This window comes from Narcine bancroftii, chromosome 6 (assembly GCF_036971445.1).
Source record: "Narcine bancroftii isolate sNarBan1 chromosome 6, sNarBan1.hap1, whole genome shotgun sequence".
Classification (NCBI taxonomy): domain Eukaryota; kingdom Metazoa; phylum Chordata; class Chondrichthyes; order Torpediniformes; family Narcinidae; genus Narcine; species Narcine bancroftii.
Genome location: NC_091474.1, coordinates 191342592 through 191360833, shown reverse-complemented (window position 1 = coordinate 191360833; position 18242 = coordinate 191342592). Strand labels below are relative to the sequence as shown.

Below are 18242 nucleotides of genomic sequence, written 5' to 3'. Positions count from 1 at the left end.
GTTATGTTATGTTATGTTATGTTTATAAAATTCAGAAAGGAAATCATCTTCTCCCAGAAGTCTCCAACATTTTAGAGAGGGATACAGTGCCATGAAAATTAAGTAATGAAGACAAAACAGAAAATGCAGGAAACAGTCAGCATCTTGAAGAAACGGGATTCAACAATCAAGATTCAATTTATTGTTATGTACACAAAATATACAAAAATCATTTTCCTTTGGTTGAATTTGAGAAAGAGAAGCAAAACAGAGTCCCTTCAGTGACATCAAGGGTCTCTGGATTCCACCACTTCTTTGGATACTACTGTCTACTGCATCCCTGTAACCTCTGTAGCCAAACAGTGGACTCTGTCTGGTTCAGTGGTGAGCCCGAGCTCAAGGCAACTAAGTCACCCTCTTTGAACCTGGTTCTGAACCCCCAAAGCAATTATGAAAATATCAGCACCCAAGGCCCTTCAGGCCCCTTGCTTGCCATCAGCATACCATGAATCACAGTTCGCCAAAGCCGGTCCTCTGCAGCCAAAGGTCTGGTTTGAGGCCTTCAGCCAGTAAACCCAGCTCAAGTCCACTGCTGTGGTTTCTTACCCCATCGGGTCCTTTCTCAGGCCTCTCCTTCTCAGTGAGGCACATTTTGATGCCCACACATAGTTTGCAAGTCCCTGCCACCTCACCATTGAGGAATGAGTAGTATGGATTGAGCACATTTATACAAGCAAGCTGAGCAACGTAAGCAGTGACATTTCTTATAGCACAGCTGTGATCCCAATCAACTCACCGCTGATCATTGTGTTCAGCCCATGACTTATAATACTGGTCTTTGAATATTCCATCATTTGCTTTTGTATCAAGAAAGCAGCCATTTTTAAAAGAAAATGAATGCAGAATGTCGAACCTATTTCCTGCTGCAAACAGAAATGAGTGCACAGGAGGAATTTCACGTGTAATATTACCACTTTAAGAATTGTACCATGTGACCAACCATTTTATGTCGATGCTTTGTTTCGACATTGAGGCCAGCAGAGTCTTTATGCCCCTGGGAGAAATCTGTCTGGTTCAGCAGAAGATGTCACGATAATAAATGCTGCCTTGCACAATGTAAGTTCTTTTACAAATTACTTGCCTTTCTTTTATTCAAAGTGTCCTCCAGAATAGTGAGGGCAGAAACTGCAAAAGAATCTGTAACTAGTCAGTTAAATTTCACAGACAATTTTTACCAAAATCTTAAAAATTGATCCTGAATATTTAAGAACAGTGAGAGGTATATAAATTTGAACATTATACTTCTTGTGGGAAGCAGATGGTGGCAGCTCATGTCTTTAATCACGTGGGCAACCAGTGCACTAAAATTTCGTGAAGCTGCCTCTTGAACTTATTAGAAATCTTGGTGAAGAGGCAAGTCTCTGTGTAAGATAGAATCAAAATTGAAGAGTCAGGAAAATGAGCGAGCCAGGTGGTGCCAACAGATTGGAGGAGAGGTAGCAGTGAAAAGACATTGTCAGGTCTTTTTGGTGGGTTGGAATTTAAAACGAATAGAGCTTTTATTCAGATTTCACATTTATTGTCAGAGTACATACATGACATACAACCCTGAGATTCTTTTTCTGTGTGGAAGGTAGAATTAACACTTTTTGGTAGCTAAAAATTCTGTACACAACATACACATATAAACAAATTAAAAATGTAAACAATCTGACTGCAATACAGAAATTAAAAAAAAATTAAAGTGCAAAAGTAAGAGCCTTAAATGTGACCCTGATTGAGTTTGTTGTTGAGGAATCTGATGGTTCCTGAACTTGGTGGTGCGAGTCTTGTGGCATCCATACCTCTTTCTTGTTGGTAGCAGCGAGAACAGTGTGTGTGCTGGGTGATGTGGATCCTTGATGATTGCTGCTGCTCTCCGACGGCAGCATTCCCTGCAGATGTTCTCGATGGTGGGGAGAGTTTTCCCTGTGATGTCCTGGGCTGTGTCCACTACTGTTTGCAGGACTTTATGCTCAGGGGTATTGGTGTTCACATACAACACAGTGATTCAGCCAATCAGCACCCTTTACAACACACATCTCTAGAAATTTACCAGTGTATCCGGTGTCATACCAATCCTCCACAAACTCTTGAAGAAGTAGAAGCGCTGATGCACTTTTTTCACGATCCCTTTAGTGTGTGGGGTCCAGGAAAGATCCTCTGAGATAGTGGCTCTCAAGAACTTAAATTTGCTCACTCTTTCCACCTCTGACCCCCAATGATCACTGGATCGTACACGTCTAGTTTTCCCTTCCTAAAATCAACAAGGAACTACTTGGTTTTAATGATATTGAGCGCAAGGTTGTTGTTGGTGCACGATTTAGCCAAGTTTTAAAACTCCCTCCTGTATGCTGATTCATTAAACCTATTTATGCCACCCATTACCATGGTATCAGCAATGAATCGGTAGATGGTCTTGTTGTTTTACTACCGAGCCAGTCATAGGTGCAAAGAGAGTAGAGCAAGCAGCTAAGAACGCAGCCCTGTGGTGCTCCAGTGATGACGGAGATTGTGGAGATGTTCTTACTAATCCTCACTGATTTTGATGTGGAGATGATGAACTCAAGAATCCAATTACACGGTGGGGTGTTGAATCTAGGAGTTTGCTGATCAATTTTGACGGGATGATGATGTAAACTGCTGAACTGTAAAGAGCATCCTGATGTATGCATCTTGGTGGATAATACAGGTTAACAACCAAGTTGAAATCTGAAATACTTTATGTATAATAGGAGGTCCAGAAAGAATTCATGGTGAAGACAACTGGATTAAGCTAATGAAAGAGGAATTGGAAGGAAGATAAGAGGAAATAATAAATTGATCAAAGGTAATATGTACTGATCGCCCAGTCAAGACGAAGGAAAAGTAAACATAAAAACAGCGGTGGAAATTCAAGATTAAAAATGGCTAGATCTTTTGAGGTGCTGCTAATTGAAGCATCCTCCACAGGCAAATTTAAATCATGAGATAAACATTCTCCTGAACTCTTCATGTGAAGATTAATTATAGACATAGCATCAGTGAGATTTAAAACATGGAGATAGACCTCTCGGGCCAGCTTACCCATGCCAAGTTAATTACCACCTAAGCTGGTCCCTTCTGCCTGTAACATAGCCCATACCATTCTGTTTCTTTTGTTTATGTCTAAATGTCTTTTCAATATTTTAAAGAAGATCATTTTATCATTCAGTTTTCAAGTTCATTTAAGCATGCAAGTGAAACAAATGCACACACACACACACACACACACACACACACACACACACATGCACACACACACACACGCACACACATACACACACACACACACACACACACACACACACACACACACACACACACACAAACACTAATAACGCCTAAGTGGATTTCCCCAGCTTGAACATCATCTAAGCGGTCTTGCTTGCTCTCTTTCTCTTTCTCTCTTTCTCACTCCTCTCTCCCTCTCTCTCCCCCTTCTTGCTCTCTCTCTTTGTTGCTCCTCTCTCTCATTCCTGCACTCTCTTTCTCATTCCTCTTCTCCTTCCCGCTCTCTTTCTTGCTTCTCTTTCTCTCTCTCTCTTTCTTGCTCCTCTCTCACTCCTGCACTCTCTTTCGCTTTCCTCTTTCTCCTTCCCATTCTCTCTTTCTTGCTTTTCTCTCTCTTTCTCTCTCTCTCTCTCTCTCTCTCTCTCTCTCTCTCTCTCTCTCTCTCTCTCTCTCTCTCTCTCTCTCCCCCAACTTCCCAGAGGATTGAAGGGTGCTTTGCTTCAACTGGCCATTTTTCTCAATGATTATGATGCGACTTCGGTGAAGGGGAGGTAAACCAATGGAGACTTCCATCAGCCTTGGTAACATTGCACTGTCCTTTGTGGATGTGATAGATTCAGCAGCAGGTGATTACAGGATATTTTTAATATATGAAGGGATGTGAGTCATGAAACACTTCCATGCACCATATAGGATCATGCTAAAGTCAGAAAGTGCCATAAAAATGTCAGAGTTGATAATTGCCAATGCCATATTTGCTTACTCTATTGCAATATGAGATTCTTTAGCACTGACTGCCCTGCAAAGGTAATTACATATTTTAGTCCACCATTTCCAGGTGGTGAAGGAGATATTCAATATTATTATAAAATGTTGCAAAGATACCCCTTCTTATTGGTTTTAATAGGCTCTATTCATGTGAAAAATAGGTAAAAACATCTTGGTCAGCAGTTTGATTGGCTTGGGGCAGGAAGTCTGCTAAAATAACAGCCTTGAAGAGCTGTTGCAACTCATTATATCTATATGGGGTGGTTGCTACATTTAATTCTTATGGTGTCTGTAATCAGAGGTTGGGGTAAACTGACTGTTCCTGATAATTTTCTTTTGGTCCTCCTGTAAATGATTCCCCAAAGGGAAATATCCTTTTTTTTTGGAGTAATAGATTCTTTTACACATGAAATAAGGGCTGTAAACAATTAGATAAAAATGAACTCAACTGATCAAACATTATAGCACAAGGAGAAATGCAAACAAGCTGATTTTGGCCATACAATTTACTTTGAAAACATTATTTATATTGGCCTAAAAATGACTTTGAATTGGATGACCATAAAGGCAAAAAAGACATGGAAAGATTTTTTTTCCCACATACTTCTTTTGCAAGAACAATTAAGTAAGTAAGTGGGTTAGAAAATGTTGAGAGATAACCAATGATATGTTAATCTAATGGCAAATCCACTACTAAAGGTTAGATAGCAAAATTGAAGCCGACAGACAAAAGGATCAGTGAGGACATGGATATGTATGGTGCAGAAGCAGAGTGTTGGAAGTGGCTGACTTTCAGACCAGCCCAAGTATAGAAATATATCAATAACTATAGATTCAGGTGATTTCAGACTGCACTTCAAAATCTGAGGGAAATACAAACATGAAGATGTGGTCAATGGCGACAGTAATAGGCAAGAAAATGACCTAAATAGGCTCACAGAAAGGCAATGGGCAGGAAATTGTGAACTGATGTCTGTTGGTAAATGAAACAAAGACCTGTATGAAGTCTAAATACCAGAATTCTCAAGGATGTGCAGTGTTAGTTGGATTCTCAACTATACAAATACATCTTTGGAAGTGAAAGAACTTGTTAAGACAGTGGTTAATAAAGCATTTGGGCCATTTGGCCTCCCCCTTTTTCTGTTCCCTCTGGGAGTGGAGGACATGTTGACATTGACTTGCTAGGCATTTTGCTGCTCATTTTTCTATGTTCTTTTTTTTCTGTGTTTTCATTTTCAAACTGCTCCCATTCACTCATTAACTCATTCATCACCATGTTTTAACTCATTCATCGCCATGTTTTCAGCCTATCCTCTGGTATTACCCTGGTTTTAGTCAATCAGAGATTTTCTTCCTTCTCTACCACCAATGGAGTTTTACAAGCTTATTTTGCCTCCTTCCCAGTCCTTCAACTTGAAACATCAGGCCTGATATCTTCCCACAGATGCAGCCTGCCCAGCAGAGTATATTTCCAGCATGTCTTGCTTAGGACGGAGATGATTGATGAACAAAAACTTCAGCATATTATCTGAGGGATCGAATAGAACAATGGAAATGTGCAAACATGCAGGTCTGATTTTTTAAGAAAAAATATTCAGTATTTTCATAAATGCATTGCACACCAATGCTGATGAATTATGCTATAAATCAGCCTTCAACTTACAACTGATCTGACATAGTTGCAAATCATAGTCTTAGAGTCACAGAGAGTTGCAGCATGAAAGCAGGGCATAAAGCCCTTTGAATCTACACTAACCATCAAGCACCCATTTACACCAATTGATTCTCTTTTTAATTCTCTTCACAACCTTATCAATTCTTCCAAGTTTCCATCACTCACCTACACACAAGGGGCTATTTAAAGTGGCCAATTAAAATACCAATTTGCATGTCTTTGGGATCTGGGGGAAAAAATGGGGAACACAGCAGAAACCCACACAATCTCAGCGAGAGCTTGCAAACTCCACACAAGGTCAGGAGGTCACCAGGATTTCTGCCATTGCGAAACAGTGTCTCTACGAGCTTCACCATTTGAGAGAGCTTTCATAATGAGGTTCAAACTCCCCACTTTTACTGAATAATATTCTCTTATGTGGATCAGTTGTTTTTGCAGAATAGCCTAAATTTGAGCATGAACCAATTAACTTACAATCCCTTCATGTTTTGAAGGGTGGGATTAAACAACACCCAGAGGAATCCCAGGCAGATATGTGAAGAACATGCAAACTCTTTACAAACAGCACCAGATTCAAACCCAAGTCACGAGTGCTATAATAGCATTGCGCTAATCACCATGCTTACCATAGCAAGGGAAGAATCAGATTAGGTGAGTAGCAGCTGTTCCCAGCCATCTCCTTACTGTCCCTGAGGCCTGATTATCTCCCATCTTCTATTGGTCTATTTTGTTTCCCAATGAGGAAACACTTAAGATGGAGCTGTAAATTGGGAATGTGGAAATAATTCAACAAAGCCACAGAAAGGAAGCACATATGAAAGAGCTTCTAATGGTACATGTAAGGTTTTAGAATGAGGAAGCAAATTTTCTTCAGTTTTAATTCAAAAATTTAATGGTAAAACAACAATTGATGATATTGTAGCGAGTTATGAGAGAGCGGCTGGACATACTGGAGATGCAGGCTGCTAGCTCGGGTATCACAATGGAATGTTTATTTAAAATTCGAATGCTTGCTTTTCAGACTGAGAGTCGGACCGCACATATGTCCTGCCTCTTGCGTCACATTGACACAAGCACACTTACCAACTTCCGGCCTTGACCGGCAGTGATGGATGTCCCCTGCCTTTTCTGTATGCACAATAGACATGGAATTATTATGTGATGGTTATAAATTTGGGTCTAAATGTGAACTTATTTCCTTCACATCCACCACCATTTTTCTATTACCACTAAATAGTCCTTCAAACAACTAACCCTATTGCTTGACACCTCACTTTTCTACACAAAATACAAGGCCACTTGTACGCAACTTCATCGACTAAAATGTGCAAGACCCGATGGCTGAATCAAAAGTAACAACATTATTATTTAATTACTCTAAGATTTATATAAAATACCTATTTGCATAACCTTGTAAAACTACAAGTCTTTCATCTTCTGAGAATTTAGGCAAAGTTGAAGCAACCCATGAAATTATCTGTTCTGCTTGGTTATGTGAATCTGTAAAACCTTTTAGGAATAGACTTAAGGAACTTTTAGAAGTTATTTTGAAAGTGGAAACTTTCATTAGATCCTTTAGTATTTTTGTTGAGTAATATTAAAAGGTTGAGTTTAGAATTAAGATTTAAAGGTTTCAAATTGCATTCCTTTTTTTATTTTTCACACTATGAACCATATTGACCAAAATACACATAGACATTTCCCTCTTGAATATACACAGTGTCATTTTCTTTCCTTCACCCTCCTGCTCCCCCCCCCCCCCCCCCCACCTCCCTTCAGATCAGCATTAGCTGCAGCTAGAAAATGTTTGGCAATTACTTGGAAAAATGAAACATTTAAGTATATACAGATGGCATAGGAGTTGAGGTCTTGTATTCCATTGGAGAAAATAACATATAATTTACGTGATCATTTTTTTTCTATCGTAAAACATAGAGCCCTTATTTGTATTAAATGGGTTTGAGTTTTTGAAACCCCCCAGCCGCACGGTGGTGGTGTTTCTCTAATCCATGGTAATTAATTGATGAATTTTGTTATTACGGTTAATGCTCTCTTTTTTTTCTCCTTTTCTTTTCTCTGTGGGATAGGTTAGTTGGGGGTTGGTTTGGGTAGGTGGGTTGGTGGGGGTGTGGGGGTTGTAGGGGGTAAGTCTGTATAAATATACCATGTATGTTTTTTTTCAGTTTATATGTTTTTGAATATATGCATCATGGTTTTTAATAAATAAAATATTTGTAAAAAATTGTTGGCTCTGATAGTTAAGGTATACCTGGACTATTAATTTTTATTGCTCTGTAGCCACCCACAGAAATCATTAAATTTCACACATATAATTTCATTTTTAACTGCTGGAGCTGAACTTGAAGTTGCACGTGACACCAAGCCCTCTCACCTGAAATAGGAAACCTGGTAAAAACAAGATTGCATTGCGGAGGATCTGCCAAACAAGTTGCAGAAAATTTTGGATTTATCATTCACTGATGCTTCCCAACTCCTGGCTTTACTCTCAATCTGCTGGAAAATCAAATTTCAGTCCACAATATCTTTCTACATCTTATTTTATGAGGTGCAGATGGACCCCAGACCATCTTCATTGGAGATTTGATTAATTTATCTGTGGTCTCTTCCGTTCTGACTTAAGTATCTAAGGTTTGGGTGTACCATTTTAGATTGTCTGGAAATGAATGAACCAAAGTAATTAGATAGAATTACTGGTATTTTGCCATGAATTTCTGTGACCTCATCGTGTGCATTCTTAAATGAACCTATATTGTCTTCTCTTTAGCGATGTGAAAAATATTTTTACTTTATTCCTTTTGTCTCCCTAAAGAGTTTTATTTTCATTATTTTTTTGTTATCTATTATATTTTTTCTTTCATTTTAATTTTGCTATTTATTTTTTAATTCTTCCTTCCTTGCTAGCTTGTTATAATGATTAACTGGGATGTATTTATTCTAGACCCTGTGGCTTGCAACTTTATATCTTTTAATAATTGTGCTGTTTTTTAATATTCACTTTATTTTCATCAATTTAATTCTCATCTCCTCAAATTCGATCTTTCTTTTTTTTTTCATTTTATGAATTTGGCCAAAATTTATGCACTGCTGAATCTTTACCTTAACCTTTATTACTCTTTTTTCCTATCTCTCAATACCTATCTGACATACACCAAATACACATTCACAACAATCACAGGGTCTGCAGAATTTCCTATTTAACATTGCTGTACTCCTTTCACTTTTTCTTCTTTCCAGTTTATTCACGGCTCTTTGAAATCTCCCATGAGTTTTATTCCATGTACTCTACTTATTTCACAAATCTGCATACACACCCCTTCTTTCATGTCCTTTTCATTGTCAAGCAATTTGCATATACTTTTTAATAAGAATGACATTTTGACGTATGATGAATTGGGCATATGACATATTATTTGAACTCAGTGTCATGGTATTTTTGCACTTTTAAAACATTACCCACCAGGGAATGTTTTTGACAAACCTTCCTTTAACATTGTTATCAGTTATCTTAATTATTATATTTCCAGTTGTCTTTTTTTATGCATTTTGTTTCTCAGTTTTCTCTTCACCCATTTTACTTTTGTTAATTATCCTTTTTTTTCTTATTTTAATTTTCAATTTTAATTCCCTGCTTTTTGCATTTGCAAGGCCTGACAAAGCTTCTTTTTCCATTTAATTAATGGAGGATGACAGGCTTGTTCAGACAATCTTCAGGGCTGGATTTAACCCACAGAGCTTATCTCTATCCCATAGCATTCATTGATTCAACTCTGCTTAAAGCTACTTGAATCTTTAATAGAGCCGTCACTGTTCTGCACCATGAAATGGGATTGTGTTGCCAAGTAACTCAGCTTTCATTTGCTCACTGGGCAATACTGGGTAGAAATCTGTTTTTGTTCCATTTATTAAGTAACACCCTGGAAAAAAAAATCCTCTCTTTCAGGGCCAACAAAATCAGGATTATTTCATTGTGTATTTGCCAAATGTTTCCTGCTTTCTAAGCCTCTCATTGACTCATAAAGATGGCAAAATTACAGTTCATTTCCCTATTTTAATCTATAATTTAAGGATTAGTTCTGTCCTTAGAATAATGTGCATTTTGGATTTTTAACTTAAATAATCATAGTATATATTTTTATCATAATTTTGAAAAGGAAGCAACCTTTATTCAAGTATATAGCCAGTGTTATGCTGATATTTTGATAATTATTATGAGGTTAGGGGGAGGGCAGCAGAGGAGAGCTGAATCAGGGTTAGGCTCATCCTTGTGTGTTCTTAATTCATTTCCGGAAATGGCAACTGTTCTGTGCTGCAAACACAAGGAGTGCTGACAGATAATCTCACATGAAGACAGCACATCATCTATGAACTAATTTTTGGAGATTTAGAAGCTTTGAACTTTTCTTGCTTAAGGCATCCTATGCTTAGAGGACAGACACTTCTTTTCCATTGAATACAATGACTCACTCCCAGCAGGCTTTGATTTTTAGCAATAAAGATAAAATGGTACATTTCATTTACTAATTGTAGTTTCATGGCACCATCATGTGTTTGCAGTCAGATTGCCTCGAATTCACTAGCACTATATAATCCCTAAATTAGGCCTTCTGCAAAGAATGATTCAGAAACAGATTTTATGTGAGTGATCTTACACCTGGTTCAGATAAAATTCAGCCAGACCAAATAATCTTAATATAGTTACCAGCTGTTGATAACTGTCTTTCACTTTAATCAGTGCAAAGAGAAACTAAACCTTGCACAAATAATTCATCTTTTATAAATGCTCCTTCTCATCATGTTAGTAATTTTGTTGCTCCTGGATTCTGAATTGTAAGAAGTGGGTGGAGGGATATTAATTCCACTTTACAAATGGAACATGAATACAAAAAGGACATACAATACAGTGAGTGAGAGGCACCAAACTACCAGAAGCACAGCAGAGAAACCAATGAAGCTCATTTGATGCATGGTAATGACTTGAGGTTGTTAGCAGATACTGTCACAGGCACTTCCCAATGAATCTATGATCTTCGGAGCCCAAAATCCAGAGGGCCTCTCTTTTCCCTTCCACTTCCTCAACTGAGACTTCATTTGTGTCTATATTCTTCTGTGTTCTGGTATATCTTAATCTAACCATCCCAAACCTGTAGAATGGCTTCCAACAGTGGTTGGATTCTAAAAGTCAAGGGTTTAATCAGCATCAATTAACAACTCTAAAAATCATGCCACATGGATAAGCGGCAATGTGATAAACTCCACTTCTTGGTGCTTGCTGGTCAACGCAAGCAGGATAATCAGTTTGGGAGTACAAATTTTAGGTGCGATCAACATTGGGCCAAAGCGGCAGGAATTATTAACGTGATATAATTCGAAGACACATTTCAGTATGTTCAAATTTCTTTGTTATTGTTAGCAGAATTTCTCACTTGCAATTGCACAAACTGCTTGTTCGATTTGCTTTTAATAATGTATAATTTAAACATGCTGTTTTCACAGAAAAATTGCTTTCATATAGAACTTTTAGTGTGATTAATACATTATCTTAACACTTCAAAAATGTTATTAAAATGTTTGTAGGTTTTCAGTCTGCTCTATTAGCACATCTAATTTGCTGTCTTTATCACTACTCCATGCCTTATTCAGCAGATTATAACAACTAAATTTTAATATAAGCAAAGTAGTGGGTGTAAGAAGAAGGGACATGAGGGAATTTGTGCACAGAGCTTTGAAAGTGTTAAGATAACGATGAAATATGTGAGATCCAAGATAGAGGGTTAGAATGCAAATGTTTTGGCCTTAACTGAAATCATGCTTCCAATTCCGGCACTAAGATTTAAGGTAGATGTGAACATTTTGAAGAGCGAATTGACTTTTTTAAAAAAGTCAGAGAGAAGGGAGTTCAGATACAAGGAAAGATGAGAGAAGTTGGGGCCAATCTCCTTTGAGCATAGGGAGGTATCTGAAGGAAATTTTGCTGAAGCAATTTAAAACGTTGGCTAGTAAATGTGGAGCAACTGGTTTCAATGTCTGACAGGCTGATAGATTCAAATTGGCAAAAGAAGCAAAGGCATAATTAAGATATAGATTTTTAAAGAGTAAATGTGGATGGATGGAAGGAGGGAGGGAGGGAGAAAGTGATGGATAGGTAAATGGGTGGAGGGAGGGAGAGATGGATGGAATGAGGTAGGGAGAGAGGGAGGGATTGATAGATGGATAGAAGGAGGTAGGAAGAGAGGGAGGGATTGATAGATGGATAGAGGGGATGGATGGATGAATGGATGGATGGATGGATGGATGGATGGAGGGGAGAGGGTATAAATATTCAGAAGTGGCAGTTGAAAGGGAATTATGTAAACATATAAAGGAAAAATATTTAAATAGATAAGAAAAGTTTCGAGAGTGGAAACAACTGGTAGAAAGTCATGAGGCATGGGACTTGGCTGGGTGGATTCAGAATTGGCTTGCTTGTAGAAAGAAGAGGGTAGTGGTGGATGGAGCATATTCTGCCAGGAGGTCAGTGACTAGTGGAGTTTGTCAGGGATATGTTCTGGGATCCATGATCTTTGTGACTTTTATATGACCTGCATGAAGAAGTAGAGGGATGGATCAGTAAATATACAGATGACGTGAAGGATGGAGGAATTGTGGAGAGTATAGAAGGTTGTTGTAGTTTACAACAAGATACAGAGAGATTGAAGAATTGGGAGGAAAAGTGGCAGATGGTGTTCAATTCAGGTAAGTGTGAAGTTAAAAATGACAGAGCTGCCAGAGCTGCTGTAACAGCAGCTCTGCTGCTGGTGTGGACCAGGGGAGAGTGGGGAGCAGACTCAGCGCTCCCCCGTGAGGTTAACCTTCCCAGTTTGACTACCTTTGGCTCTGTACAGGCTTGAAGCAGCCTGCTAAAGGAGCCAACAGTGGTTTATTTGAAATCCTGCAAATGTTGGGGGTCATGGCCCAAGATGGCGATGCCTATGATTGGCAGCGGCCACAATGTGTTGCAGACTTTGGGGAAGCAGAAGACTGGTGCAGGGCATCAAAAAATAGGAAAACCACCCTTATTTGAGAAGGAGAAGCAAAGGAGTTGCCCCACAGGATGATGACCATGGCAACAGACTATCAAGGGTCTCTGAGGATGGCGGGGAGGAGGTGTTGGTGACTCAAGGTGAGAAACTCATGTAGGTCATGGGCTGCTTGAGACTGCAGTCAAGGTACTCACACCAGGCTGCAAAATGCTGGAAACTGGTCCAAGACTGGTTGAGTGGGTACCTGGTATCAGAACTGAGATGCAAGAGGGTGCCAAGGGTGCTGAGGTTTCCTGATCTTGTCAGAGATTTGGGCCTAGAGCTTGAATTCCTGATGATTTGAAGGCTGTGTGGCTACGAAAGCTATGTGAGTGCTGGAGGCGAAGCTATGGACACTCAATTTGCCCTTTCATGCCATGCCTCCTCCTGGAGGATGGCTATAAGCGTGGAGGGAAAAATATAAACTTACCTTGCGTCGCATTTGTGTTGACCGGCCATTGTTCTGGTGAGCGGCACTGAAGACAGATGTGGCCCGGTGAGGTACTAAAATAGTTGATAGGGCTGTCACAGCCCACACCGGCCACCCCCAATGATCCCAATCCTGATAGCCCCCACTGGCTGCCCCCACCCTGATGATCCCCACTGGCCGCTCCTGCCTTGATGGCCCCTGATGCCCCCCACCCTGACGGCCCCCACCTTTACAGCTCCCGCTGGCTGCCCCTAATCTGATAGCTCCCGCTGGTCGCCCCTGCCCCGGTCATGAAGGGAGAGGGGTGAGTGTGTGGGAGAGAGAGGGGAGATGGGTCGCTGGCTGATACCGCATTCGCAATGTCATCAGTCTGCCCCTAGCCAGCTGCTTGCAGTGGCATTACATTCATATGAGGCATTGGAGCACAGTGCTCCACCAATGATCTTTCCCCGAGAGGGATTGCAGTCGGTGCCTTGGAGCCAGCCACAGCACATTCATGGAGGTAAATCTCCTGAAGTAAGGGCAGAGAATCTCTGCCTTTATAGTCAAGCTTTTCACTGCATGAAGGGGCCTAATGATATTGGGTGGACTACCTTTTGCTTCTCTTTCTCTGATTGTAATGGGTGCTGATGGCGAATCTTTGTCTGCCTTATGATAGACTAAAGGAAATTTTGTGTAATATGTTTTTGTTTGTTTTATTATATTTAAAAGAATCATAAAACAATGCATTTTGGAAGGTCAAACTTAAAGGCAGAGTACATGGTCAATGGCAGGATTCTTAACAGTGTGGAAGAAAAGAGGGGCCTTGGGTTCCAAATTCATAGATCTCTCAAGGTTACTGAGTGTGTTGATAGGATAGTTAAGAAGGCTTATTCTATGCTGGCCTTCATTAGTATGAGGATTGAGTTCATTAGTCAAGAGATAAACGTTGCAGCTCTATATTAGACCACACTTGGAATATTGTGTTCAATTCTTGTCGCCTCATCACAGGAAGAATGTGGAAGCTGTGGAAAGGGTGCAGAGGAAATTTACAAGGATGTTGGCTGGATTGGAGAATGTGTTTAATGAGGCAAGGATAGCAGAACTAGGATTTTTCCCTTAGGAGTGAAGAGGGGTGAGAGGTAACTTCATAGAGGTCAAAAAAGATTATAAGGGTGGACAGCCAGCACCTTCCTCCCATAGTGAGAGCAGAGGACATCTCTACTAAGTGGGGGGAGGAATGCTTTGGGAAGACATTAGGGTAAGTTTTTTTTTCACAGGGAGTAGTGGGTGCCTGGAATGTATTTGCAAGGGTGGTGGTGGAGGCTGGTACAATAGGGATATTTAAAAGACCCTTAGACAGGCATGTAGATGAAAGAAAAAAATAGAGGGTCATGAGGTAAGGAAGGTTTCATTTTTTGAGTAGGTCGAAATAGGTTGGCACAATATTGTGGGCCATAGAGCCTGTACTATCTTGTTATATTCTATGTATTAAAAACCAAAAATGCTGGAAATTATTGCAGGTCAGACTGTATCTGAAAAAAACTTAAACTGAACTGAAAGGCTCTTACCACTATTATTACCACTGAGAATTTCCACTATTTTATGTGTTTATTTTAGATTCACAACATCTGCACTTTCCTTAGATTTTCTCATAATTAACAAGTGGTTCACTGTAGGAGCTAGCATAGGCTTAAAGGCTGAATGTTTCAGTTACATGCTGTACCATTCTGTGATTCTATAGTTAAAGTCCACACAATATACTTGGTACCAGAGAACTGGTTTTAATCCTGGCGTAAACAGGGAGTTGTAGCTGGAAAATCTGGCTGCCCAATACTCCATCTGTTCACATCTCACTTGTACTTCAAGGAGCTCTGCAATAGCCAAACTTTAGGGGCTGATTGTGCAATTTGAGTCACAAGTTCTGCAGCCTTACCTGTCAGCCAAGCTGTCCTGGGAAAGCCGCCAAAAGATAGATCTTAAGCAGAGGAGGCCCAGCTGGTTAGGTTGTAACATATCGTTCAGTGAGGGTCAGAAGGAGAAAAGATGCTCATTCAGTGGTTTGTTTTGAAAGTTTTCGCCTTACATCTTGACTTTTATTCCTTCCTTGTTCCTGCAATGATTTACCTGGATGGCCAGGGAGATGTGGTCATGCTAAGAGTATCTATTGTGCATTATACACTGCTTCCTCTCTGGTTAACTGGGTGCAGTTCTCTGAATATCAATTGTTGCCTGGATGTCAAGGCCATTCCTTCATGGGGGCTTCCAGTTACAATGAGCAAGTGGCTGTGAGGATTTGGATTTAAATGAGAACTGAACTAAAGTTAAAGTTGTTCATTCCTTTCATTGGTCTGCATATGGCCAGTTACGTAAGAGTTGCCTCACAGTGCCAGACACCACACCTGCCAGTGCCACATGCAGGTTTAATGTGGAGACAGAGATGTCAGGGTGAACTGTGTCCTTTGAAACTTAGGAGGGACGGACTGCCTTGAACAACCTGTGCATGAAAACCCGCAAGTTAAGAGCTGAGATATGTTTCCTCATCTGGAAGCTGTGATTGAAACATCTTTCATTGGTCAAGCACACTCTTTCAGTTTATGAAAGAATGAATGAAGAGTCTATTATCATATACATTAGTAAAATGCAATGAAAGTCTTGTTTGCTACAGCATCCCAGATACATAAAATACATCAACAACAATTAATTATAATTAGCACATAAGAAGAGATAATAAATAATAAATATAAAAGGGAATAACCACATAAATAACATTCATGGTTGGCAGGTAGTACAGAACAAAATGTGCTGCATCAGTGGCAATACACCAATGTGCTGGAGAAAATCAGCATTTCACACAGTGTCCATAGGAAATAAAGGGCATTTGGGCCTGAGCCCTACGTCAGGATTCCTGACAACAGGCTCGGAAACCGGACATGCATCCGGCTGAGATTCTCCAGCGAATTTATGTATTGCACTTGACTCCACCATCTGCATATCTTCTTGTTTAACTGCCCTATTAGTAGAGCACGTAGATTGCTGATGGTCTTGAAGTAGAATTATTGTCATGAAGTGAGGAGAGAATCAAGATCTTGGGAGCTCCCAAATTTGTTCAAATAATGTGACTTTATTTTTTAAATTATATGTTATTTTTTTTTCCAATGGAATACATTTATCCATTTCCATGTACCATTGCTGTACTCTCAGGCTCTCTTCCGATTTCCAAGTTGACATTATACATTTTTTTGCTCCAGCTAAGGCTATCATAATAAATCTTTTTTGCACTTCATCCAGTTTGAGGCCTAATTCTTTACTTCTTATATTACTTAGAAGAAAGATCTCTGGATTTTTTGGTATGTTGTTTTTTGTGATTTTACATGGAACATAACAGAGAGGGTTTGCGTCGGACCTCCACCCCCTAAAATGATAAGAAGACAAAATAACTTGATCCAGTGTGTAAAAGTAGATGACACAATTTTCTTGTTTATTTTCATTGTGTGATGACATTGTTTAATGGTTTTATTGTATTGTATATGTTGAATGTTTAATGGGTTTGGAGGGGGATGGGAAGGGGGGAGGGAAGGTAGGGGGTCAAAAAGGGGAGAAATGCTACTGTGTATATTTAAGAGGGAAATGTTTGTATGTATTTTGATTGATATGGTTCACAGTGTGAAAAATAAAAATAAAAAAAAGATCTTGGCAGCTGTTGGTAAAAAAAAATCTGTTCTTGAACCTAGTTTTTGGCTTCAGTTCCTTTTGCCTGAAAGTAGCCGTGAGAAGAGAGCATGGCTCCCATCCATTGAAGACATCTATCTGAGTCACTGCCTCAAAGAACCAATGAACTCCCATCACCCTGGCCATGATATCCATCACCTTAGGTGTATCAAGGTATACTTCTCACTGGAATGAAATGTAACATTGGTGGATAGACAGGAAAAACACTTGCCATAACACTCTTTACAGCTTTGTGCCAGATAACCCAAATGATGTTGGAGGTTCAGACAATGAATGAAGGTTTAAAGGCATTAACCAAGAAATGGTAGATAGAACAGACAACATGGTCACTTCTCCATTACCCACTCCAGCAGCATTCATTTTAAGTCAAACCAGTGTTTATTCACCTTCCAAAGCAACAATCATTATCCACTTACTTTTAATTTACTGCATGTGAAGCAATTCATGGAAGAAAAATTGCTACACAAGTTAAAAACCTTTCTTTTTCATGTTCTTTCTTGCTTTCCTGCAGATTATATTCTAGGAGTCATGCCAAATCTAAGAATCCTAAAGATAGAAAAGAAGCAGCCGGGATTAGTTCATCAGTCATCAGAAAAATCAGTTTTAATAAGCATGAAAAATGGAAATAAGTGGACTTTTGCACGTTAATTGGACGATACGCTTAGACTATGTGCACTTAGACCTGCCCCTAGGCATAATGTGAAGAAAGTACTTCATTCATTAACATATATTATTTTTAATTAATGATATTATTCCTAGCAAGCACCAACGTGGTAAAACAGATGGTAAAGATGATGTATACTGAACATTGCTAGTTGGACAATAACCAGGTGACAGGTTTACTGCTGGGTTATAATGCAGGTTGTCTACCTGAAGTGGCGAATCACAGAAAAATAACATGCAGTCAAAATCCTTCGCGGCGAGTGTCATTTAAAAAAAAATAACTACTCTAATTAAATTTGGATATGCTTCCATGAGTGGCACAATTGAGTAGTGAAGACAGTGTTCTGGCTGAATAACCACATTTACCTGTTTAAAACTGACTACACTGTATCAGTTTTAAAAAAATGTTAAATTAAGTGTGATGTAATAATACAGTAAGATAGGTGGGGAAAATTGTGTTGTGGGTGAAATGTTGATGAGTATATCAATTTCTATTGTGTCAACATCTTTAAAGATCTATTAGTGAATTTGAAACATGATCCTGTTGTGTCAAAGACATTTAAAATCCAGTCTTATCAGCTGCAAAATTAATCAAAGTGCAAATGGGATTCCATACGTAAACTGGCGTTGAGTTTTAAAATGGAAC

General features: G+C 39.3%; 1 long non-coding RNA gene across 1 annotated transcript in view; it reads right to left on the bottom strand.

Moving 5' to 3' along the window:
• LOC138737695 (uncharacterized) overlaps positions 1-17944 on the bottom strand; it is a 42549-nt gene extending 24605 nt beyond the window's left edge. Inside the window, exons 1-2 of the long non-coding RNA XR_011341156.1 lie at positions 17804-17944; positions 17350-17479 (exon numbers count right to left, since the gene is read on the bottom strand). This is a non-coding gene — a long non-coding RNA (uncharacterized lncRNA). The remainder of the gene's footprint in view (positions 1-17349; positions 17480-17803) is intronic.
• Positions 17945-18242: the final 298 nt, after the last annotated feature.